Source organism: Mobula birostris, chromosome 2 (assembly GCF_030028105.1).
Source record: "Mobula birostris isolate sMobBir1 chromosome 2, sMobBir1.hap1, whole genome shotgun sequence".
NCBI classification, from domain to species: Eukaryota; Metazoa; Chordata; class Chondrichthyes; order Myliobatiformes; family Myliobatidae; genus Mobula; species Mobula birostris.
The window spans coordinates 7,281,811-7,308,417 of NC_092371.1; the positions used below are offsets into that span (position 1 = coordinate 7,281,811).

At 49.4% G+C, this 26,607-nt stretch overlaps 1 long non-coding RNA gene across 1 annotated transcript; it reads right to left on the bottom strand.

Annotated features, from left to right (window-relative positions):
• Nucleotides 1–525: 525 nt before the first annotated feature.
• LOC140211795 (uncharacterized) lies at nucleotides 526–24,422 on the bottom strand. The gene is made up of 3 exons (XR_011889591.1): nucleotides 24,030–24,422; nucleotides 1,156–1,371; nucleotides 526–1,007 (listed from the first exon to the last, which is right to left on the bottom strand). It is a non-coding gene; the product is annotated as an uncharacterized lncRNA (long non-coding RNA).
• Nucleotides 24,423–26,607: the final 2,185 nt, after the last annotated feature.

The window sequence follows — 26,607 nt, forward strand, 5'->3', positions numbered from 1 at the left end:
TACCTCCAATTTTCTCATCTCAAATCACCAGCATGGGATTTGAGCCTACGGCCTCTGTTCCATAGAAACAAGAGAGTAAACTGGACGAGCCAACTCCCCAAGCAAAGCATGTGATCGTTGTGTTGACACTCATCCACCTGACATAACAGGTAGAATTACAGGCTCCACAGGCACACCTTGTATCTACACCCGGAGAGACTGGGTGTAGCCTCAGCTGATTTATCCAACACCAACACACTGGGAGGAGTACAATTTGCAGCCACCAACGTGTATGTGGAAGGAAAGTGGAACTGGAACACCACAGGTTTCAAAGCTTTCAAAGGTACATTTAATGTCAGAGAAATACAAGCAATATACATTCTGAAATGCTTTTTCTTCACAACCATCCATGAAAACAGAGGAGTTCCCCAAAGCATGAACAACAGTTAAATATTAGAACCCCAAAGTCCCCCCCAGCTCCTCCCTCCCGCGTGTAAGCGGCAGCAAGGAACGATCCCCCCTCCCCACCAGCAAATAAAAAGCATCGGCACCCGCCACCGAGCACTCAAGCGTGAGCAAAGCAACAACAAAGACACAGACTTGCAGTTACCCCAAAGACTTCACGTTTCACCCAGTATTCAACATACCACAGGCTCTCTCTCTCCCCCACTAATAAGGGAGAAAGAGGTGTCTCCGTTTCACAGCGAGAGGGGAGATGTTTCAAACAACTGGCTGATTTACGATGTTAAAAGTCCATTGCGTCGTTTTTTTCCGAACTCTGTGCCCGAAGATCTCGGGTCTCTGGGCACACAGCCAAAGACCTTCCGGCTCCCACGATAAAACTGGTTTGTCAGGACACCGACCTTCCATCCGCCCGCCTCCAGAGCCCCGAGATCCTAGGCCTCCAAAGGCAAGCCAAACTCCTAGGCCACACCCTTGGCATGTCGGATAATGGCCAGCCGTGACACCCCAAGAGCGGGTCCCATTCCTGCTAAGAACTGAAGTCAGCATGTAACTTCAAAAGAACCCTGAAAGGGGAAAATAGAGATATTAAAGATGGAAATAGAGCTGTTTCAAAGATACAAGCAAAGGAGGTGCCATTTAGCGCCATCTTGACTAAGCTCCGCCCTCCAGACAGGTGTGCAGAGTGGTGAAGATGTCATTTGGCATGCTCACCTTCGTCGGCAGGACACCTGGGACGTCATGTCACAGATGTGCAGGTCACTGTCCAAGCCACACCTGGAACACTGTGTGCAGTTCTGGTCACCCAGCACAGAAACAGGCCCTTCGGCCCAACTCGTTCATGCCCTCCAAGGTTCCCCGCCAAGATGGAGACACGAGATGCTGGAGATCTGGAGCGCCCCACCCAAAACTCAGCAGGCCAGGCAGCATCTGTGGAGGGAAAGAGGAAGTACGTCATTAAGCCGGAGAGGGTGATTTCCGGGGACGTTATCGGGTCTGGAGGGCTTGAGCTGTAAGGAGAGACTGAACAGGCTGGGACTGTTCTCTGGAGCGTAGGAGGCAGAGGAGTAACCTGATGGAGATTTATACAATCATGAGGGGTGTAGGTAAAGTGGATGTTCCAGGCTAGGGGAGTTTAGGACTCGAAGGTATAGATTTAAGGTGACAGGAGAAAGATTTGAAGGTTTTCTACATAGAGGGTGGTTTGTGCGTGAGACGAGCTGTCAAAAACTGCACGTATCCTCGACATTCTCTCTTCTCCCCTCTCCCATCAGGCAGGAGATAAAAAGCATGAACGTATGTACCACCAGGCTCAAGGGCAATTTCTACCCCAGTGTTATCAGACTCTGGAACGGAACTCTCGTACGATGAGGTGGATCCTTGACCTCAGAAAATGCCTTGCACTTTATTGTCTACCTGCACTGCACTCCCTCCGTAGCTGCGACACTTTATTCTGCATTGTTGTTGTTTCACCTTGTTCTAGCCCAGTGCACCTTGTAATGATTGATCTGTTTGAATGGTATGCAAGGCAAACTTCTCACTGTATCTCACTACATCAAACAATCATAAACCAATATCAGTACCAGAGGAAGTGTTGGGGCAAGTACAGTTACAATATTTAAAAGATATTTGGACAGGTAAAGATAAAGATAAGCATTAGTTTTATTTGTCACACATGCATTGAAACATACAGTGAAATACATCATTTGCCCCAACAACCTGCACAGCGTGAGGGTTGTGCTGGGGGCAACCCGCAGGGGTTGCCGTGCTTCGTATCGTGCCCACAGCTTTCTCACCCTAACCTCCTAGTCTTTGGAATAGTGTGGAAAGCTGGGGCACCCGGAGGAATCCCACGCGACCATGGGAAGAACATGTCCTTACAGGCAGCGGCGGGAGTTGAACCTCGATCGCTGGCACTGTGAAGCGTTACGCTACCTTGCTGCCCTTTTGTCGAAAGATAAGGAAGTGTGTGGTCAAGAAGGTTTAGAGGGATGTGGGCCAAACGCAGGCAATCAGGACAAGCCTCCACAAAATGGCGGAGGAACTCGAGGTTGGTGAGGTCAGGTTGGAGCCTCCAAGACGGAATCTGAGTTGTTGTTCCTCTAATCTGCGCCTGACCTCATCGTGGCGATAGAGGGGGCCGTGGACAGACATGTCAGTGTGGGAATGGGGGGGGGTGGAGTACAAATGGGAGATCATAGCTGTTGTGGTGGGCAGAGCAAAGATGCTCGACAAGGCGGTCCCCAGTCTGCGTCTGGTCTCAGCGAGGTGGCAGAGGCTGCACCCAGGGGTGCCGGATACAACAGCTGACACTGACGGATTTACATGTGAAGTACTGTCTCATATGGAAGGACTATTGAAGGTCCCTAATGATGGTGAGGGAGGAGGTGTAGGGGTAGGTGTAACACTTAGCGTGGCTTCAGGAGGGAGTACTAAGAGGACAAGGGTTTCAAGCAGAGCACAATCCTCGTGGAAAGTAGAGAAGGGAGCAGAGGTGAAGATGTGCCTGGTGGTGGGTTCTGTTGAAGATGGTGAAAGTTGCAGCAAATGATATATTGGACGCACAGGCAGGTGATGTTGCAGGTAAGGACAAGGGGAATCCTATCCTAGTTACGTTGGAGGGATGGGATGAGGCAGACGTGTGTGAAATGGAGGAGATGTGTTTGAGGTTGTATTGATGGCAGTGGAGGGGGAGCCCTATTTTCTATAACAGGAAGACATCTCAGATGCCTTGGAATGTAAAGACCTCATCACGATAACAGATGTAGTGGGGAAAGAGGAACTGAGAAAAGGGAATAGCATCCTTTGCAAGTGACAGTGTCGGATGAGATGCAGCTGAGGTAAGAGTGTGAGTCAGCGGCTTTGTAAAACATGTTGATGGACAAGCTGTCTCCAGAAATGGAGACGGAGAGATCAAGGAAGGGCAGGGAGGTGTCTGAGATGGACCAAGTGAACTTAAGTACGGGTTGGAAGTTGGAGGCAAAGTTGATAAAGTTGACGAGCTCAGCATGGGTATAGGAAGCAGCACCAATGCAGTCGTCAGTGTAGTGCAGGAAGCGTTGGGCAGCGTTGTCGCCGTAGGCTTGGAATATGGACTGCTCCACAGAACTGGTGACGAGGCAGGTATAGTTGGGGCTCATGTGAGTCCCCATGGCTACACGCTGGGTCTGGAGAAGGTAGAGAAATAGTTGAGGTAAGAACCAGATCCCCCGATGGAGGGGGGTGGCTGTGCAGGGGAACTGATTAGGTCTGGCCTCCAGAAAGGAGCTGGGAGCCTTGGGGCCTTCCTGACTGGGGCGATGGAAAAGTACAGCACTGGACGTCCACGGTGAAAATTAGCTTATGGGGTGGGGAACTGAAAGTTGTTGAAGTGGTGGCAAGCGTGTGAAGAGTCATGTGTGTAGGTGGGAGGGGACTCAACCAACAGGGAGTCAAGATAAAAGAGGATGTTCCATCTGCGTGTTCTCCAACTTGACAGAGCCAACGTCCATTTCTCTAACTTCCTTTTCCACCCCTTCCCTTTCCCCTTATCCCCTTAGCCCCATTATCCCATCTACTTTCCGTTATCCCCACCCTCACAACTCATCACCCTCACCCTCCTCCCTCTGGTCCCCCACATCCTCCCCGTTATCCCATGGCCCACTGCCCTCTCATCAGATTCAGCCCTTCGCCTCTCCCATTTATCACCCACCAGTTCCTCACATCAGTCCTTTCACACCCCCTCGCCCTCTACATACCTTCTCCTTGCCACTTGGATTCACCTACCACCCACCCGTTTGTGCCCCTCCCCTTACCCTCTTACCTACCCCAATCTCTTTTTTTCCGCTCCCGATGAAGGGTCTCAACTCCACTGGGGTTCGTCCCAACCGCGGCTGCGAAAGGAGAAGGGTTGGTCATGGAACCAGCAACTCTATCCCACAAGAGCTCAGAGCTACGGAAACGCCACCAGGAGCTCAGCCCCGGGAGAGGAAGGGTCTTCGCTCAGAGGGCGTCTGAAGCTGAGTGGTGAAAGCTGCGGGTCCATGGGAGCCACAGGACTGATCAACTGTCCATCGTCCAGGACCACATGGAATGTAAAGACCAGGACAGAGGAACTGCTGTCGACAGTCTCTGTCCCATAGGGATGATGGGGGTAAGTAGCAGTAACAGTAGAAGAACTGTCTCAACCTGAAACTTCAACTGTCCATTTCCCTCACCCGCTGAGTTCCTTCACTATCTTGTGTGCGTCACTCCAGATTTCCAGCATCTGCAGTCTCTCTGGCTTGGATGGGAACCTTGGTCAGTATGGAGGAGATGGGCTGAATGGCCTGCTTCTGTGCTGTGTGACTCTGAGACTTTATGAAGGAGCAGGAGCCTCAGGTCCCACACCACCAGGTTCAGGGACAGTTATTACCCCTCAACCATCAGGCTTCTGGACCAACGTGGATGACTTCAGTCACCTCAACTCTGAATTGATTCCACAACCTATGAGCTCACTTTCACTGACTCATAGTCTCAGTATTATTTATTTATTTATTTATTATTTTTTGTATTTGCAGAGTATTTGTATTTGTTTGTCAGTCTGTGTAGCTTTTCATTGATTCTATTGTATTTCTTTGTTCTAGTACGAATGCCCACAAGAAAATTATCTCGGGGTAACATATACTTTGATAATAAATTGACTTTGACCTTTGAATTTTGAATTACCAAGCTGCTGGGGGAAGGAAAAGAGTGATGGAATTGCACTAGCATTGACTAGATGGTCCCATTAGGACCATAAGACATAGGAGTAGAACTAGGCCATTCATAGTCATAGTCATAGTCATAGTCATACTTTATTGATCCCGGGAGAAATCGGTTTTCGTTACAGTTGCATCATAAATAATAAATAGTAATAGAACCATAAATAGTTAAATAGTAATATGTAAATTATGCCAGGAAATTATGAAACAAGTCCAGGACCAGCCTATTGGCTCAGGGTGTCTGACCCTCCAAGGGAGGAGTTGTAAAGTTTGATGGCCACAGGCAGGAATGACTTCCTATGACGCTCTGTGCTGCATCTCGGTGGAATGAGTCTCTGGCTGAATGTACTCCTGTGCCCACCCAATACATTATGTAGTGGATGGGAGACATTGACCAAGATGGCATGTAACTTAGACAGCATCCTCTTTTCAGACACCACCGTCAGAGAGTCCAGTTCCATCCCCACAACATCACTGGCCTTACGAATGAGTTTGTTGATTCTGTTGGTGTCTGCTACCCTCAGCCTGCTGCCCCAGCACACAACAGCAAACATGATAGCACTGGTCACCACAGACTCGTAGAACATCCTCAGCATCGTCCAGCAGATGTTAAAGGACCTCAGTCTCCTCAGGAAATAGAGACGGCTCTGACCCTTTTTGTAGACAGCCTCAGTGTTCTTAGACTAGTCCAGTTTATTGTCAATTCGTATCCCCAGGTATTTGTAATCCTCCACCATGTCCACACTGACCCCCTGGATGGAAACAGGGGTCACCGGTATCTTAGCTCTCCTCAGGTCTACCACCAGCTCCTTAGTCTTTTTCACATTAAGCTGCAGATAATTCTGCTCACACCACGTGACAAAGTTTCCTACCGTAGCCCTGTGCTCAGCCTCATCTCCCTTGCTGATGCATCCAACTATGGCAGAGTCATCAGAAAACTTCTGAAGATGACAAGACTCTGTGCAGTAGTTGAAGTCCGAGGTGTAAATGGTGAAGAGAGAGGGAGACATTCAACCATTGAGTCTGCTCTGCTATTCTATCATGGCTGAATTATTATATCTGGTAAATTGGTGGGTTGTTGGGCGATGCAGCTTGTTGGGCTGAAGGGCCTGTTCGTGCTGTATCTCTAAATAAATAGACACTGTGGCACGAAGGTCCTGATTCTGTCCCCCTTGTGCTCTCTGTCTCATGATCGGATACATCTGTAATGCCAAACGTTTGCTGAATATTAAGAAGGGAGCACCGTCTGTTCTTAATTCCTCTTTTAGGCTGACTGCTGAGTTGATTACATCTTCTGACAATGATCCACATCCGTTTGTTGCAGGAGTTTAGCTTAAAGTACAGGGTTTGCATTCCAGATCTCCCACACTGTTTGAAGACCTTCCAAAGTGCTGTTGTAATGTAGGAAGTGGGGCAGACAGAATGCACACAAGAAGATCCCGCAGAAGCTGATGTGCTGGTCTGTTACTGAGTGTTGCGTTAATCCTGAGCAAAAGCCCCAGGAACACGCTATTCCCTGTCAATCCATTGGTTTACCAGCTTCATTCAAAAGCTGACAGGGGTGTGGGGTTAACACTAAGATTGTACGGTGCTCCCTCCTCACCGTCCCTACCTCAGCGCTCTCTTCTCAACCCCTCCCACAGCTCTCCCTCTTAACGCCCCCTCCCACATTGCCCTCTCCACCCTCACACACCTACAGTGGTGCCTCCTCACTGCCCCTCCTAAAGTGCTCCCTCCTCACCTCCCCTCCCACAGTACAGTGATCCCTCCTCACCTCCCTCCCACAGTACAGACCCCCCTCCTCACCTCCCCTCCCACAGCACAGATCTCCCTCCTCACCTCCCCTCCCACAGTACAGTGCTCCCTCCTCACCTCCCCTCCCACAGTACAGACCTCCCTCCTCACCTCCCCTCCCACAGTGCAGTGATCCCTCCTCACCTCCCCTCCCACAGTACAGACCTCTCTCCTCACCTCCCCTCCCACAGTGCAGTGATCCCTCCTCACCTCCCCTCCCACAGTACAGACCTCTCTCCTCACCTCCCCTCCCACAGTACAGTGATCCCTCCTCACCTCCCCTCCCACAGCACAGACCCCCCTCCTCACTGCCCCTCCCACAGTACAGACCCCCCTCCTCACCTCCCCTCCCACAGTACAGTGATCCCTCCTCACCTCCCCTTCCAGTACAGTGATCCCTCCTCACCACCCCTCCCACAGTACAGACCTCCCTCCTCACCTCCCCTCCCACAGTGCAGTGATCCCTCCTCACCACCCCTCCCACAATACAGACCTCCCTCCTCACCACCCCTCCCACAGTACAGACCTCCCTCCTCACCTCCCCTCCCACAGTACAGTGATCCCTCCTCACCTCCCCTCCCACAGTACAGACCTCCCTCCTCACCTCCCCTCCAACAGTACAGTGATCCGTCCTCACCACCCCTCCCACAGCACATGTGCCCAGTTCTGTTTGCTGTAACAAGATGGCAGAGAGAACCCTGGCTGGCTGAGGCAAGGCCTAACCCTGTCACGCAAGGGGCAGCAGAAGCTGGAATCCATGGCAACTAACAATCTACTGGAGGAATTCTGTAGGTCGTGCAGCATCTGTGGAGGGGCAGACAGAAGGAATTGGGTCTGAACTCTGCACTGGGATAGCTGGATGTGGCCAATGCAAAGGCTGTGTTAAAAACAAATGTAGTCTGTGCTTTCTGAGAGCGTGTGCCCAACTGGTGATAATCTTAGAAAACATCCTCTCAGCTGCCATGTGATTTTGAGTGGAGATTATTATTGATTAATGAACTAGTAACAATAATTATGAATGTTTTAAATGAAGGAAGGTTGAGTCCTGTTGCTTATTCGTTGTTTTACTGAAAGATCTGAAGGTTGATAAGTCACTTAGACCAGATGGACTACATCCCAGGTTCTGAAAGAAGTGGCTGAAGAGATTGTGGAGGCATTAGAAATGACCTTTCATGAATCACTAGATTCCGGAATGGTTCCAGAGGGCTGAAAAATTGCAAATGTTACTCCGCTCTTCAAGAAGGGAGAGAGACCGAAGAAAGGAAACTATAGGCCAGTTAGTCTGACCTCAGTGGTTGGGAAGATGTTGGAGTCGATTGCCAAGGATGTGGGCTCAGGATAATTGGAGGCACATGATAAAATAGTCTGTAGTCAGCATGGTTTCGTCAAGGGAAAATCTTGCCTGACAAATCTGTTGGATGTCTTTGAAGAAATAACAAGTAGGAAAGTCAAAGGAGAATTGGTTGATGTTGATGTCTTCGATTTTCAGAAGCTCTTTGACAAGGTGCCACATATGAGGCTGCTTAACAAGATAAGAGCCCAAGGTATTACAGGAAAGATACTAGCTTGGATAAAGCAGTGGCGGATTGGTAGGAGGCAAAAAGTGGGAATAAAGGGAGCCTTTTGCAACCACAGTGGCTAAAGAAATTCCTCCTCATCTCCATTCTATTCTGAGGCTGTGTCCTCTGGTCTTAAATTCCCCCAACATGGCTGCCAGTGACTAGTGGTGTTCCACAGGGGTCTGTGTTGGGACCGATTCTTCTTTTGTTCTATGTCGATGACTTGCAGGATGGAGTTGATGGCTTTGTTGCAAAGTTTGCAGATAATATGAAGATAGGTGGAGGGGCTGGTAGTTTTGAGGAAGTGGAGAGGCTACAGAGGGACTTGGACAGATTGGGAGAATTGGCAAAGAAGTGGCAGATTGAATACACTGTCCGGAAGTGTATGGTCATGCACTTTGGTAGAAATAAAAGGGTAGACTATTTTCTAAACAGAGGGGAAATTCAAAAATCTTGAGGTGCAAGAAGGACTTAGATTAGATTAGATTCAACTTTATTGTCATGGTGCCGAGTACAGATACAAAGCCAATGAAATGCATTTAGCATCTGACCAGAAATGCAAAGAATAGTGTTATTTACAAAATAACTGCGAATAAAGAAAGTTCTACAGCACACAAATACAAAAGTACTGAGACAGTCCAACATGGGTGCAATACTGCTTAGCGCTGTGATGTGAGGTTCAGCAGGGTCACAGCCTCAGGAAAGAAGCTCTTCCTGTGCCTGCTGGTGCGGGAGCGGAGGCTCCTGTAGCGCGTACCGGATGGGAGGAGAGTAAAAAGTCCATGGTTAGGGTGAGATGCATCCTTGATAATGCTTTTCGCTCTGCCCAGGCAGCGTTTATGGTAGATGTTCCCAATGGTGAGCAATTGGGTGCCGATAATCCGCTGGGCAGTTTTCACCACCCACTGGAGTGCTTTGCGGTCCGATATGGGACAATTACCATACCACACTGAGATGCAGTTGGTGAGTATGCTCTCAATCGTACAGCGGTAAAAGTCCGTCAGTATCCTGGGACAGAGGGAGTCCTCTTGGGAAACTGGAGAGGGTTCAAAGGAGGATCATGAAAATGATTTTGGGATTGAATGGCTTGTCATGTGAAGAGCATCTGATGGCTCTGGGCCTGTATTCACTAGAATTCTGAAGCATGAGAGGTGATCTCATTGAAACCTATCGAATGGTGTAAAGCTTCCATAGAATGGATGTGAAGAGGATGTTTCCTATGTTGGGGGAGTTTAAGACCAGAGGACACAGCCTCAGAATAGAATGGAGATGAGGAGGAATTTCTTTAGCCAAAGAGTAGTGAATTTGTGGAATTTGTTGCTACAGGCGGCTGTGGAGGCCAAGTCACTGGGTATACTTAATGCAGAGGTTGATAGTTTCTTGATTAGTCAGGACATGAAGGAACACAGGGAGAAGACAGGAGATTGTGGCTGAGAGGAGAATTGAACCAGCCATGATGGAATGGCAGAGCAGATTTGATGGACCAAATAGCCTAATTCTGCTCCCATAGCTTATGGTCTCATGGTTCTCGGCAGAGGGTCTTGTTTTTGCAGTTTTTCTCTTTTTCTCTCTACTGTGCCTTGTATACAATTTACAGATTATATGCCCAGTAGCCATCTTATTAGGTACACCTGAACACCTGCTTGTTGATGCAAATATCTAATCAGCCAATCATGAGGCAGCGACTCAATGCATAAAAGCACGCAGACATGGTCAAGAGGTTCAGTCGTTGTTCAGACCAACCATCAGAATGGGGAAGAAATGTGATCTAAGTGACTTTGCCGGTGGGATGATCGTTGGTGCCAGACAGGGTGGTTTGAGTATCTCAGAAACTGCTGATCTCCTGGGATTTGCACGCACAGCAATCTCTAGAGCTGACAGACAACGGTGCGATAAACGAAAAAAAAAAGTCCAGTCAGTGGGAGTGAACACCTTGTTAATGAGAGAGGTCAGAGGAGAATGGGTGGACTGGTTCAAGCTGACAGGAAGGTGACAGTAACTCAGGTAACCAGGCATTACAACAGTGGTGTTCAGGAGAGCGTCTCTGAACGCACAACATGTTGAACCTTGAAGTGGACGGGCTACAGCTGCAGAAGACCACACTGGGTTCCAGATCCGTACCTAATACAGTGGCCACTGAGTGTAATTTCCGTACAATTTCTATTCTCTATGTCTGTGTGCCGGTGATGCTAGTGCAGGCAGGTTTTCCGTTATACCTGGTCCTCACTGTACTTGGCACATGACAATAAACTCGACCGACAGCTATCAATCTGCTGAAAGGATTCGGTGGGTCAGGTAGTATCTGTGCGAGGAAAGGAATTGTCGGAGTTTCTGCTCCTGGTGGAAGATCTCTATTGTATGCTGTTCTTATCGCCCCACTGTAGGAAGGGTGTTGAGGGTTTGGAGAGAGGTTCACCAGGATGCCACCTGGTTTAGAGGGTGTGTGCTATCACAAGAGGCTGGGTAAACTTGGGTTGTTTTCTCTGGAGCACTGGGCCTGAGGGACGACCTGATCGAGGTTTATAAGATTATGAGAGACATAGACAGGGAGTATCTGCTTCCCAGGGTTGAAATGTCTAATATCAGAGGGCATGCATTGAAGGTGAGAGGGGGTAGGCTCAAGGGGGCTGTGAGGGGTAAGTCTTTCGCTCAGAGCCTGGAACGCACCGCCTGGCGTGGTAGTAAAAGTATCAGAGCTTTTTAAGAGACATTTAGGTCGGCACGAGGAAGGTAGAGGGTTACGGACATTGTGTAGTTAAGAGGGATGTTTGGGTGTGTTTGATTTGGTTCAGCACAACATTTTGGGCCAAAAGGCCTGTTCCTTTGTAGTGTTTAGTTTTCTCTCTCAACCCGAAACGAGCCCTGCTCCGCAGATGCTGCGTGGCCCATTCAGTTCTTCCAGCAGTTCGCTTGCTGCTTCAGATTCCAACGTCTGCAGTCGCTTTTGTCTCCGCCGAGCTCATCCACAACCAGCTCCTCGGCCTTGTTGATGTCGAGCGGGAGGCTGTTGCTGCACGACCACTTACTCAGCTGATCTGCCTCATGCTCTGCACGGCTCCTCCTCACCTTCTGGGATTCTGCCCACAGCGCTGGCATCATTACTGCACCCCGGCAGCCCTGAGCGGAAGTCTCGGCCATCAAACACCATGTTCCCCCACTGACATAATCACCATCTGCACACTCTGACCACATGCGACTCATTCCCCAATTTCGTCCCTGACATTCCCAGTTACGGATGTTTGTCACCATAAAATCATCCAGCTCCACCCCAGAATGATCGGAAGTTATTTACTTATTGCGAGGGCGGCCACAGAGGGTGAGGTCTGAACTCCAGAACTACGGTAATTATTTTATTATTGTCACGTGTACGTGTACAGTGATAAACTTCGTTTTGCATGTCATCCATAGAGGTCATTTCAAAGGATAATTACATTGAGGTAGTAAAAGGGAAAACACAGTAATAGAAAGCAGAGTAAAATGCTACGGTTGCACAGAAAGTGCAGTCCAGGCAGAAAATAGGGTGCGAGGGCCACGTTGAGGCAGATTGGGAGATCTTTATTGTTCAAGAGTTTCATAACGGTGGATGGAAGCTGTCCTTGAGCTTCATGATGCCTGTTCCTTAAACTGGGAATATTGGCTGTAAAAAGTTTAGGTATTTTGAAATCCACACTGAATAAAGACCATTCTTTAATCAATACTGGGTTTCATCACATCTGTGGGGTGTCAGGACTCTTAAGTGCAGATTTCCAGTTGTGAGGCTACCTCAAGTCTTTTGCTGTGAAATCGTAGAACCGCTGCCTTGTGGCTCTGTTGATGCCAGTTCGATTCTGTATGAGTGTCTGTGTGTGTGAGTGTGTGTGTGTGTGTGAGTGTGTGTGTGTGTGTGAGTGTGTGTGTGTGTGTGTGTGTGTGTGTGTGAGTGTGTGAGTGTGTGTGTCTGTGTGAGTGTGTGAGTGTGTGTGTGTGTGTGAGTGTGTGTGAGTGTGTGTGTGAGTGTGTGTGTGTGTGTCTGTGTGTGTGTGCGTGTGTGAGTATGTGTGTCTGTGTGAGTGTGTGAGTGTGTGAGTGTGTGTGTGTCTGTGAGTGTGTGTGTGTGTGAGTGTGTGTGTGTCTGTGTGAGTGTGTGCGTGTGTGTGAGTGTGTGCGTGTGTGTGTGTGTGAGTGTGTGTGTGTCTGTGTGTGTGTGAGTGTCTGAGTGTGTGTGTATGTCTGTGTATGTGTGTGTGTGTGAGTGTATGTGTGTGTGTGAGTGTATGTGAGTGTGAGTGTGTGTGTCTGTGTGTGTGAGTGTGTGTGTGAGTGTGTGTGTATGTCTGTGTATGTGTGTGTGTGTCTGTGAGTGTGTGTGTGTGTGAGTGTGTGTGTGTCTGTGTGAGTGTGTGCGTGTGTGTGAGTGTGTGCGTGTGTGTGTGTGAGTGTGTGTGTGTCTGTGTGTGTGTGAGTGTCTGAGTGTGTGTGTATGTCTGTGTATGTGTGTGTGTGTGAGTGTATGTGTGTGTGTGAGTGTATGTGAGTGTGAGTGTGTGTGTCTGTGTGTGTGAGTGTGTGTGTGAGTGTGTGTGTATGTCTGTGTATGTGTGTGTGTGTGTCTGTGTATGTGTGTGTATCAGTGTATGTGTGTGTGAGTGTATGTGTGTGTGTATGTGTGTATGCCTGTGTATGTGTGTGTGTCTGTGTGTCTATGTGTGGGTCTGTGTGTGTGTGTGTGTGTGTGTGTGTGTGTGTGTCTGTGAGTGTGTGTGTGTCTGTGTGTGTGTGTGTAGTTGGTGTATGTGTGTGTGTAGTTGGTGTGTGTGTGTAGGTGGTGTGTGTGTGTGTGTGTGTGTAGTTGGTGTGTGTGTGTGTGTGTGTGTGTAGGTGGTGTGTGTGTAGTTGGTGTGTGTGTGTGTGTGTAGTTGGTGTGTGTGTGTGTGTAGGTGGTGTGTGAGTGTATGTGTGTGTGTGTGTAGTTGGTGTGTGTGTGTGTGTGTGTGTAGGTGGTGTGTGTGTGTAGTTGGTGTGTGTGTGTGTGTGTGTGTAGTTGGTGTGTGTGTGTGTGTGTGTGTGTGTGTGTGTAGGTGGTGTGTGAGTGTGTGTAGGTGGTGTGTGTGTGCACACGCACGCATTGGTTTATTATTGTCACGTATCAAGATACAATGGAAAGCTTCTTTTGTACTGGTCAGATCATTACACAGTGCATTGAGGCAGAACAAGAAAAAAACAATTTACAATTGGTGAATAAAGTTTAACAGCTACAGAGAAATTCAGAATCACATTTATCATTAATGATATATATTGTGAAACATGTTGTTTTGTGGTAGCAATACAGTGCGAAACACAAAAAACCATGATATGTTACAATAAAATTGTGCAAAAGAGGAATATTGAGGTTGTGTTCATGGCTTCGTGGGCCGTTCAGAAGTCTGATGGCAGAGGGGAAGAAGCTGTCCCTTGAACACGTGGTAGTGTAGCCACTGGGGCAATTGCTTTACAGTGCCAGCAATCATCGATCAGAGTTGAGTTCCTGGTGCGGTCCGTAAGGGGTTTGTACGTTCTCCCTGTGACCATGTGGGTTTCCTCCCACAGTCCAAAGACCTACGGATTAGAGTTAGTGAGTTGTGGGCACGCTATGTTGGTGCCAGAAGAAGCGTGGCGACACTTAACAGGCTGTCCGCAGCAGAATGCATGGCGTGTGTGGTCACTGACACAGAACAGAGCAACTCACTGCTCTGTTTCAATGTAGATGTGGCAAAGCTAATCAGATCTTATCACATGTAACATTGTCTGTGGCTCTTCTGGCTCCTGTACCTCCTCCCTGATGGTAGTAAAGAGAAATGTGGGCAGAACGGAATGGTCGGCATGGACTCGAAGGGCCGAAGGGCCTGTTCCCCTGTCACCCAACTAGACCAGGGCCAAGCTACAGTGGCAAAGCAAAGCTTGACACCCAAACACAAGAGACTCTGCAGGTGTTGGAAATGTTGAGCACCACACTCCCAACGCTGGAGAATCTCAGCAGGTCAGGCAGCATCTACGGAGGGAAATGAACGGCTGATGTTTCTGGCCAAGTCCCTTCATCAGAATGTCCACGATGGCTGATTACGCTGGCTAATTTACCGAGGCAACAAGAACAGTAGACAGATCCCTGAAGGAGGGCCTTGGCCCAAAACGATCACTGTTAATTCCTGTGGAACAAAGTACATTTGACGTTTCAGGCTGAGATCCTTTGGTCTGAAATGTCGACTGTACTCTTTTTCATAGATGCTGTCTGGCCTGCTGAGTTCCTCCAGCATTTTGTCTCTGTGTGGTTTTCTGAATTTCCAGCATCTGCAGAAACTCTCGTGTTTATGACTTCACAAGCCCGAGATTGTAATCGAAACCTAGACCCCAGGCCCATCCTCCCCACAATCCCTTTGACCCCCCACCCCCCGACCATCAGGCAGGAGGTACCATAGCTTTAGGACAAGAACTGTTCGGATGAGAAACAGCTTTTTCCCCCCAGGCCGTGAGACCGCTGTACTCCCTGTCATCACCCAGGCCTCATCACACGTGAAACACCAGTAGCGTTACACTGTTTACTTTTTTACTTGGGATAGAAATGTACTTTACACTAAACATCAATCACATGTAATAGTTGTATTATTTGTTAATTTATTTGTGGTACTGTTACTTTATGTCCTTAGAAGAGCCCAAGCAGTCCGATTGCTCATACCAACAATAAGAGAAAGACAACTCAGATTCCTGGGACACATCATGCAGAAAGATGAACTGGAAAAACTCATACTCTCTGGAAAGATCGATGGGAGCAAACCTAGAGGAAGATCTTGGCTTATGTTCATCAAAAGCCTAGCCAGGTGGTTACACATCGAGGAAATGGAAGTCATCCAAAAAATGAAGGATAGATCCATATGGAAAACCATGGTCACTGAAGTCCGCATCGGATATGGGACAATAGACAATAGGTGCAGGAGTAGGCCATTCAGCCCTTCGAGCCAGCATCGCCATTCACTGTGATCATGGCTGATCATCCACAATCAGTATCCAGTTCCTGCCTTATCCCCATAACCTTTGATTCCGCTATCTTTAAGAGCTCTATCCATCTCTTTTTTGAAAGCATCCAGAGACTTGGCCTCCACAGCCCTCTGGGGCAGAGCATTCTATATATCCACCACTCTCTGGGTGAAAAAGTTTTTCCTCAACTCCGTTCTAAATGGCCTACCCCTTATTCTTAAACTGTGGCCTCTGGTTTTGGACTCCCCCATCAGCTTTCTGCTTGCAGCGTGCCCAATCCCTTAATAATCTTATATGTTTCAATAAGCTCCCCTCTCAGCCTTCTAAATTCCAGAGTATACAAGCCCAGTCGCTCCAATCTTTTGACATATCACAGTCCCGCCATCCCGGGAATTAACCTTGTGAACCTACACTGTACTCCCTCAATAGCAAGAATGTCCTTCCTCAAATTTGGAGACCAAAACTGCACACAGTACTCCAGGTGTGGTCTCACCAGGTACCTAGACAGACAGATTACTTTGTGTGTTATGTGTGAGTAATGTGTACTGTGTTGTGCACCTTGGTCTAGAGGAACGTTGTTTTGTTGTTTCGTTTCGAGGTAATACAATAAACTTGACCTTGAGTGTCAAGGTGACAAGTCTAACCATTACATTTGGATGTTTCTTTGTGATCACAAGAAATTGTCACGGACACCACGATAGCGTAGCGGTTAGCACGAGGCTGTTACTGCTCACGGCGTTCCGGTGCGCAGAGTTTAATTCCGACAGTGTTCTGTAAGGCGTCTCTGTACGTCCTCCCCGTGGAATATGTGAGTTTTCCCTGGGTGCCCCGGTTTCCACCCACAGTCTAAAGGAGCACCAGGTAGGTAATAGGTCTTTGGAAACTGCCCGATTCGGGCTTGTGGGGTTGCTGGGGTGGTATGGCTCGAGGAAGCAGAGGGGGCTACTCCTCGCTGTATTGCTAAAGGGACAAGACCCCGTTGGACATTGGTAACGTAGGATACCACAAGTCCGATTCACCGGCTTGTTGGAGAGACCGACGGCGGGGGAGCTGCGTGGCCTCGGTCGTCACACGGACCAGGCCATCGTGCCTTGGGGGTCACCTGCTGCAGTCGCCCAGGCGTGGAGACGCCGGGAGCACTGTGGGGGAGGGCACGCCAGTGTCCGTGCTGAGGTGGGGGTCGGTGCAGCCCTCCAGAGTTGTGATCCTCCAAGCTGAATCGTGTGCATCTGCGGCTGCACTAATGTGTTGAGGACTTGCCACGTACTTGCTCTTGCAGAAACATGGCTCCACAGTGACGTCCCATGCAGCGTGGCACTCGGGGACTTGGGCCCTATTTAGGACTGTATGCGTCCCTGCTGTCACGGTCATATGTGCGGTGCGCGACTGTGTTTTGCCTCAGGAACGGTGTTCTGTTTGCCTGTATTCACGTGTATGGTTGAATAACTATTAAACTTGAACACCACTGTAAGAGTGTCGAAGTGACTCCCTTGTCCATTGTCTCTTCCTGCCAGAGCGGCTCTGCATGAATTTACATCCTTGCCAGTTGTTCTGCAGCAAATCACCATGATTCACTCGGCAATAAGAGTCCCTTTTTTCCGCTGTCAGCCACATTCTTTCAGCAAACAATAAAAAAAGCGTTGACTCATGGCTGTTTCAACCAAGGGCCTAGTCACGTTGGCCCTCCCTGTGAGATGTATCTGAAGCACTGGTTTAATAATTATCTGAATTTGAGTGACTCAGAGGTATTGTGTTAGAACATAGATCAGCGAGGAGCAGGTCCCATGATGTTGTGCTCAACTGTGTCAATTTGAAAATTGGTTTATTATCGTCACATGTTCTGTGAAAAAAAAATCTTTTGTTTTGCATTTCAGGCACCCAGATCAGTTCATCATATCAAGGGAAAATAAAACCATAAAGCAAAGAACAACTCAGCCCACAGTGCAGTGCTGAACCAATTAAATCAGGAATCAAGAGGCTAACAAAACTAATCTCATCTGCCTACACAATATCCATTCCTTCCTTTTTCCTCACATTCTTAAACGTCTTGTAAATGTCTCGAATGTAGTTGCCTCTATCACCACCTCAGGCACCCAGTACTCCCTGTATTTAAAAACTTGCCCCTCACATCTCCTTTGAACTTACTCCCTCCCACCTTAAATGCATGCCATCTGGTATTAGACAGTTCAACCCTTGGACTATCTACCCCGTCTATGCCTCTCATAATCTTATAAACTTCTGTCAGATCTCTCCTCAGCCTCCAGAGTGAGCAACCCAGGTTTATCCAGCCTCTCATGATAGCACGTGCTCTGTAAACCGGGCAGCAGCTGGTTTTCCTCTTCTGCGCCCTCTCCAAAGCCTCAACATCCTTCCCAGAGTGGGGCGACTGGAACTGTACACACTACTTCTCAGCTTCCGCCGTTCCAGAGAAAACAAGCATCATTTCACGGTTTATTCCTCTCCATAGAGGTCGAGATCCTCCAACTTTTTGTGTGAGTTCCACCGTATGTTTCAATGTACGTGTGACGAGTAAAGCTAATCTTCTGAATAGAGCGCTACAGTTTCAGAGAGAGTGCAGTGCAGGCAGGCAGTAAGCTGCAAAGGCCATGGTGAGGTAGACTGAGATCAAGAGCCCCTATCATAGAAGGGATTATTCAATAGTTTTATTACAGTGGCCAAGTGGTTAAGGCATTGAACTAGCGACCTGAAGGTCGTGAGTTTGAGCCCCAGCCGAGGGAACGTGTTGTGTCCTTGAGCAAGGCACTTAACCACACTTTGTTCTGCGACGACACTGGTGCCAAGCTGTATGGGCCCTAATGCCCTTCCCTTGGACAACATCGGTGTCGTGGAGAGGGGAGACTTGCAGCATGGGCAACTGCCGGTCTTCCATACACCTTGCCCAGGCCTGCGCCCTGGAGAGTGAAGACTCCATGGTCTTGCAAGACTAACGGATGCCTTTATATAACAGTGGGGCAGAGCGGAGCTGCCCTTGAGCCTAGAGGTGCCTGCTTTCTGGCTTTTATAACTTCTGCCTCATGGGTGGGGGGAGAAGAGAGTTTGACCATGGTGGGAGGGGTCTTTGATTCTGCTGGCTACTCTGCTGAGGCAGCGAGACGGTGTAGACAGAGCCCACGGAGGCAAGGCTGGTTTTCAAGCGCTCTCTCTGAGCTGCGCCCACAAAGCCAGCAGAACCCAATCCCTTCTGTCAAGACGATGTCCATACCCTGCGTGTCAACTTGCCCAAGATCCTTTTAAACGTCTCTTTTTTTAAATCTACCTCCAGCATCAGCCCCGGCTGAGCGTTCCATCACTCAGCACTCTCTGTGTTGTAAAATAATCTCCCCTGCACATCTCTTTTGAACTTTCCCTCTCTCACCTTGTAGTGTCAGACATTCCAACCCTGGGATAAAGATACAGGCAGTCTACTCTATCTATACTCCAGGTGACTTTAGACACTTCTGTCAAGTCAATCCCTTTCTATCAGGCAATCAAATGAAAAGTTAAGTTGGTTATTTTGCACCTTGACTCTGCCCTGTTGTTTAATAAATGGTAAAGATGTTGTCCACACTCTCCTGACCTCAAATAACAGCTAAAAGTTCACCAGTGACACACACTACAGAATCTCAGAGGGTGACGAGGAGGCATACTGAAGTGAGATAGATCAGCTGGCTGAGTGGTGTTGCAACAACCTCTTACTCAACAGCAGAAAGACCAGCCCGAGGAACTTAACGTGGACTTCGTGCCAGGAAAACTCCTCGAAGCATCAGCAGTGGGAGGGGAGAGCAGCTTCGGATTCCTGGCTGTCAACATCTCCGGGGATCACAACCCTGTCCGGTTTGGAGACAAGAGAGAATCGGCAGACGCTGGGATTCCAGGCAACACATACAAGATGCTGGAGGAACTCAGCAGGCCAGGCAGTATCAATGGAAAAAACTAAGGTCGATGTTTCTGTCCGAGACCCTTCGGCAGGTCTGGAGGCTGAAATGTCGACTGTACTTTTCCCATTCATGCTGCCTGGCCTGCTGAGTTCCTCCAGCATCTTGTTGGTGTTGCTCGGATTTCCAGCACCTGAAGATTTTCTCTTGTTTGTGAATAGATTGCTGCTCTGTGCAGTCTTTTCCAGGGATGCCTACCCTGAAGAAGTTTAAATCTTCCCTTCGACGGGAGTTCATGAAACCCTCTCTCACTGCTCCCCTTCGATGATCTCTGCTGCCCTCCGACTCCTCACCCAGACCCACTACCACAGCCAGCCACCCTTCCTGGCAACACGTCTTCACCACCAGCTTGTACCACGTGGCTTCCAGATCCGTTTTCAAGCTGCTTGATTCGGACCCTCTGAGGACCCCTGGTACTCACTTTCACTTGACTGTTTCTCCCGCTGCCTCTCCCACCGCGTTCTACGCACCGCACTTTCTGCCATGAGCAGGTACCTGGTGTCCCTATGCCAGGATCGGAAGATCGCCGGTCTACAGACCACCGAACGCCAGCAGGCCTGGATGTCTCCAGACCGCGACCCCTGCTGCTGACCGTAATGATTCTAACAATCCAGAGCAGTTTTGAAACCCGGACTCTGCTGCCATCAATGCAGGTTCCAACGATCTTGGACATCGCCAAAGTGCCGATTGCTCAACCTCCAACTCCCCCTTTGGTCTTGACCTCCAGACCGGGTCCTCATGCTGTGCTGCTGGAAACCCCGTCTCCCCTTCCCCCCCCACCAGTCCGCGATCCCGTCTCTCGCAGATCCCACCGCCAGCTCTTGGGCCCTTGGAGACTCCATATTCCTCTCACCCCACCATCCCTGAACACCTCAAACCTCCCTTCCCCTCAGACAGCACCAACTCCCTTCCCCCCCCTCCGATCCCATCTCTAACCCATGCCGGGTCTTCACCTGATTTTCCCCCCTCTGTCCTCAGTGAGGGCCTCACCTTTGTCCCCCTACGCCCACATCTAATGAGTTCACGCCCGTCACGATGCTGAGCTCTTCTTCCGCTGCCTCTGTCTCTGAGCCTATTCCTTTGACAAGGACTCCCACCCTGCACCAATGACCCCTTCTCTTGTCTTCAACCCTCCTCCTCTTCCTGGACACCCCACCCTGGTCCTCTGCCTGCTCTGGACCTTTTCATTGCCACCTGCCGACGGGACATTAACCGTCTAGAACTTAACACCCCTCTCTTCTACTCCAGCCTCACTCCTTCCAAACTCTTGGCTCTCCACTCCCTCCGCACTAATCCTAATGTCCCAATCGAACTGCAGACAAGGGAGGTGCTGTAGTAGTCTGGTAGACTGACTTCTATCTTGCTGAGGCCCAGAGACAACTCTCAGACACATCCTCTTACTTAGACCTCGAACAGGACCCAACTAAGAAACACCAGGCCATTGTGTCCGACACCATGACTGACCTTATTAACTCTGGGGATCTCCCATCCACCGCCACCAATCTCATAGTTCCCACCCCCCACTCCTCCTGTTTCTATCTCCTACCCAAGGTCCACAATCCTGCTTATCCAGGTAGACCCATTGTTTCAGCTTGTTCCTGCCCTACTGAACTCACATCTGCATACTGTACCTTGACTCCGTTTTATCCTCCCTGGTTCAGTTCCTTTCTACCGACATCCATGACACTTCACACGCTCTGGATCTTTTCAATGATTTCCGGTTCCCCCGGCCCCCATCATCTTATTTTCACTGTGAATGTCCAGTCCCTATACACCCCCATCCCCCACCAGGAAGGCCTCAAAGCTCTCCGTTTTTTACTGGACATCTGACCCAACCAGTTCCCCTCCACCACCACGCTAAATAATTTCTCCTTTGGCTCCTCCCACTTCCTTCAAACAAAAGGTGTTGTCATGGGCTCTCACATGGATCCCAGCTATGCTTGGCTTTTTGTCGGCTATGTGGAACAGTCCATGTTCCAATGCTACACTGGTGTCCGTCCCCCACTTTTCCAACGCTACATTGACGACTGCATTGGTGCTGCTTCCTGCATCCACGCCGAGCTAGTTGACTTCATCAACTTTGCCTCCAACTTCCACCCCGCCCTCAAATTTACCTGGTCCATTTCCGACACCTCCCTCCCCTTCCTCGATCTCTCTGTCTCTATCTCCAGGGACAGCTTATCCACTGATGTCTATTACAAACCCACGGACTCTCACAGCTACCTGGACTATACCTCTTCCCACCGTGTTACTTGTAAAAACGCCAACCCCTTCTCTCAATTCCTCCGTCTCCACCGCATCTGCTTTCAGGATGAAGCTTTTCATTCTAGAACAAAGGGGATGTCCTCCTCTTTCAAAGAAAGGGGCTTCCCTTCCTCCACCATCAGCACTGTCCTCAACCGCATCTCTTCCACTTCACGCACGTCTGCTCTTACCCCATCCTCCCGCCACTCCTCCTGTCACCAGCCTCCGCGTCGAGCACATAATTCTCCAGAACTTCCACCATCTCCAGCGGGATCCCACCACCAAGCACATCTTTCCCTCCCTCCCCCCTACTTTTTGCTTTCCACAGGGATCTCTCTCTATGCCTTGTCCATTCATCCCTCCCCACTGATCTCCCTCCTGGAACTTATCCTTGCAAGTGGAACAAGTGCTACACCTGCCCCTACACCTGCTCCCTCACAGGGCTCCAAACAGGCCTTCCAGGTGAGGCGACACTTCACCTGTGAGTCTGTTGGGGTCATTTACTGTGTCTGGTGCTCCCGGTGTGGCCTCCTGTATATCAGTGAGACCCGACGTAGACTGGGAGACCGCTTCGCCGAGCACCTACGCTCCTTTCGCCAGAAAAAGCAGCATCTCCTACTGGCCATCCATTTTAATTCCATTTCCTATTCCGACATGTCAATCCACGGCCTCCCTTACTGTTGCAATGAAGCCACACTCAGGTTGGAGGAACAACATCTTATATTCCATCTAGGTAGCCTCCAACCTGATGGCATGAACATCGATTTCTCAAACTCCTGGTAATGTCCCCCCCCACCCCCACCCCCCTTCACCATTCCCCACCCCCTTTTCCTTCTCCCACCTTATCTCCTCGCCCACCTATCACCTCCCTCTGGTGCTCCTCCCCCCTTTCCTTTCTTCCATGGACTTCTGTCCTCTCCCTCTTCTCCAGCCCTGTGTCTCTATCACCAATCGAGTTCCCAGCTCTTTACTTCACCTCTCCCCCTCCTGGTTTCACCGATCACCTGGTGGGTCTCTCTCCCCTCCCTCCACCTTTTGCATCTCCTCCTCAGCTTTTTCTCTCCAGTCCTGCCGAAGGGTCCTGGTCGACTGTACTCTTTTTGCGTAGATGCTGCCCAGCCTGCTGAGTTGCTCCAGCATCTTGTGTGTGTCCGTTGGGTTTGGAGGCTTGCGTGCTTCGCTGACCCGGAGGGTTATGTTGGCCGGAGTCAGGGCGTGATGCCAAACAGGTCGAAGGGTAGAAGGCAGACTAAGAGTGGCCCAGGGTTGGGGGCTCAGCTCAGGGCCAAAAACCCTGACTGGTGAAACAAAAACTGTTACGGAAACAGCAATGGAGAATCCTTCTACATCTGAGTGCGATGGTATTCCTGAGTCTCCACCTGGGACTTGCATGGCTGACAGTGGTGAAAACCGAGGGGAAGCTACTGGCATGATGGAGGAAGCCCTGAACACCGACAGTGATGGAGGATCTTTGTTGCTGCCCTGAAGCCAGCGGCGTAACGGGCCGTAAGATAGAACATCTCTGAGGATCAGTCCTGGACCCAACATACTGTTCCGATCATGAAGAAGGCTCAGCAGCAACTTTACTTCGTTATGGGTTTGAGTTGATTTGGTACGTCTCTGGCAGCTTTCTATTGATGTAGGGTGGAGAGCATTCTGACTGTTTTCATCACCGTCTGGTGTGGAACGGCCACTGCACAGGGTCAGAAACAGCTGCAGAGGGCTGTAAACTCAGCCAGCTCCATCGTGTGCACTGGCCTCCCTACCATCGAGGGTGCCTTCAAAATGTGACGCTTCAAGAATGCAGGTGCCATCGCGAAGGACCCTCACCATTCAGGTCATCCCCTCTTCTCATTGCCACATCGGGGAGGAGCGACTGGAGCCTGGAGATCCATGGGCAACATTTTTACAGCAGCTTCTTTCCCACCGCTATCAGATTTCTTAATGATCCATGAAACCATAAATGTTACCTCACTATCTTGCACAATTTTTTAATGTACGATATTTCTCATTGTAACTTATGATAACTTCCCCTCCCCCCTCTCCCCCTCCTTTCCCCTCCCCCTCCTTCCCCATACCCCTTCCCCTCCCCCTCTCCCCCTCCTTTCCCATACCCCTTCCCCTCCCCCTCTCCCCTCCTTTCCCATACCCCTTCCCCTCCCCCTCTCCCGCTCCTTCCCCTCCCCTCCTTCCCCATACCCCTTCCCCTCCCCCTCCTTCCCCATACCCCTTCCCCTCTCCATCTCCCCCTCCTTTCCCCTCCCCTCCTTCCCCATACCCCTTCCCCTCCCCCTCCTTCCCCATACCCCTTCCCCTCCCCCTCCCTCTCCCACTTTCAAATCTCTTACTAGCTCTTTCTTCAGTTAGTCCTGACGAAGGGTCTCGGCCCGAAACGTCGACTGTACCTCTTCCTAGAGATGCTGCCTGGCCTGCTGCGTTCACCAGCATTTTTTGTGTGTGTTGCTTGAATTTCCAGCATCTGCAGATTTCCTCGTGTTTGCACTTCAAGATCCGACATGTTCTGCATTCAGAGATGCTCTGAACCAAGTGTGTTTATTTGAGTCACTGTCACCTTCCTGTCAGCTTGAACCAGTCTGGCCTTTGTCCTCTGACCTCTCTCATCAGCAAGGCGTTTTCACCCACACAACTGCTACTCACGGGATTTTTTTTCCCACACCATTCTCTGTGAACTCTAGAGACCGCTGTGTGTGAAAGTCCCAGGAGATCAGCAGTTTCTGAGATATTGAATCCACCCTGGCTGGCAGCAACAATCATTCCACCATCAGGTCACATTTCCTTCCTATTCTTGACCATGTCTGCATGCTTTTATGCATGAATTGCTGCCACATGACTGGCTGATTAGACATTTGCTTAACAAGCCTCTAAGCATACTTTATATTTCCTAACAAACACAGCAACTTTCTGACCACTTCCATTTCTTTTTGTTCTGTGTATTCTTTCTTGTAAAAATTGTCTATAATTCATGGCGCATAAATTATATGTGAAATTAACATACAACTTTATAATAAATACAAGTTAAACATAAAGATTAGTTTTATTATTTTTTTGCCACATGTAGATCAAAACATTGAAACATACAGAGAAATGTGTCACAAGGAAATCTGCAGATGCTGGAATTTCTATATATTGGCGAGACCCGACGCAGACTGGAAGACCGTTTCGCTGAACACCCACGCTCTGTCCGCCAGAGAAAGCAGGATCTCCCAGTGGCCACACATTTTAATTCCACGTCCCATTCCCATTCTGACATGTCTAACCACAGCCTCCTCTACTGTAAAGATGAGGCCACACTCAGGTTGGAGGAACAACACCTTATATTCCGTCTGGGTAGCCTCCAACATGATGGCATGAACATCGACTTCTCCAACTTCCGCTAATGCCCCACCTCCCCCTCGTACCCCATCCGCTATTTATTTATATACACACATTCTTTCTCTCACTCTCCTTTTTCTCCCTCTGTCCCTCTGACTATACCCCTTGCCCATCCTCTGGGCTTCCCCCCTTCCCCTTTTCTTTCTCCCTAGGCCTCCTGTTCCATGATCCTCTCATATCCCTTTTGCTAATCACCTGTCCAGCTCTTGGCACCATCCCTCCCCCTCCTGTCTTCTCCTATCATTTTGGATCTCCCCCTCCCCCTCCTGTCTTCTCCTATCATTTTGGATCTCCCCCTCCCCCTTCCACTTTCAGATCTCTTACTAGCTCTTCCTTCAGTTAGTCCTGACGAAGGGTCTCAGCCCGAAACGTCGACTGTACCTCTTCCTAGAGATGCTGCCTGACCTGCTGCGTTCACCAGCAACTTTGATTTGTGTTGCAGAGAAATGTGTCGTTTGCAATAATGACCGACACAGTCCGACAATGTGCTGGGGGGTAACCCGCAAGTGTCACGGTGCTTTGGTGTCAAACGTAGCGTGCCCAAAACTTACTCGGCCTGACCCGTACATATTTTAGAACGTGGGAGGGATCTGGAGAACCCGGACGAAACCCAGGGAGAACGTACAGACAGAAGCAGGAATTAAACCCCATTCTCCTGATCACTGGCACCGTGAAGAGCAATGCTAACTGTTAACGCTACCTTGCTGCCCTAGCATGATAACTAACATAATTATTATGCTAAGCACAAATTAGCTCAGTATAAGTTCAGCTCTGGCTACCCCACTATGGGAAGGACGTGGAAGTTTTGCAGAGGGTGCAAAGGAGATTTACCGGGATGCTGCCTGGATTAGAGAGCGTGGTTTATGGGGGTAGATTGAGCGAGCTAGGGCTTTTCTCTTTGAAGCAAAGCAGGATGAGAAGTGACTTGATAAGAGTTGTATAGGATGATAGAGAGGCATTGAGAGAGTGGACAGCCGGCACAGTTTATCCCAGGGCAGAAATGACTAATGCAAGAGGGCATAATTTTAAGGTGATTGGAGGAAAGTTTAGGGGGAAGGGGGAAGGTGTCAGAGGTCGGGTTTTGACACAGAGTGTGATGCCTGTATGGAATGCTCTGCTGGGGTAGAGACAAATACATTTAAGAACATCTTGGGTAGGTATGTGGATGATAGAAAAATTGAGGGCTGCATTGGAGGGAAAGGTCAGATTGATTTTAGAATGGGTATAAAGGTTGGCCCAGCATTGTGTTCTATGTTCTATATTCCATAGCAATACTATGACCACTTTGCACAATAATGGACATTTTTCTGAAAATGTACTGTTTAATTTAATCTGATGCTGTGAGCCTGCGATGCTGCTGCGCGAGTTTTTCGTCGCACCTGTGTGCACGCGGGCTTGTGCAGACGACCATAAACCTGACTTCGATGTCGAGCAGCCGTCCCAAGATTAACTTCCAGTCTGGTGTGCGGCACCTGGTGTTTCCCTATGCGCTCTCCCCTGCACCGGAGAGACGGAACGCAGGCTGGGTGACTG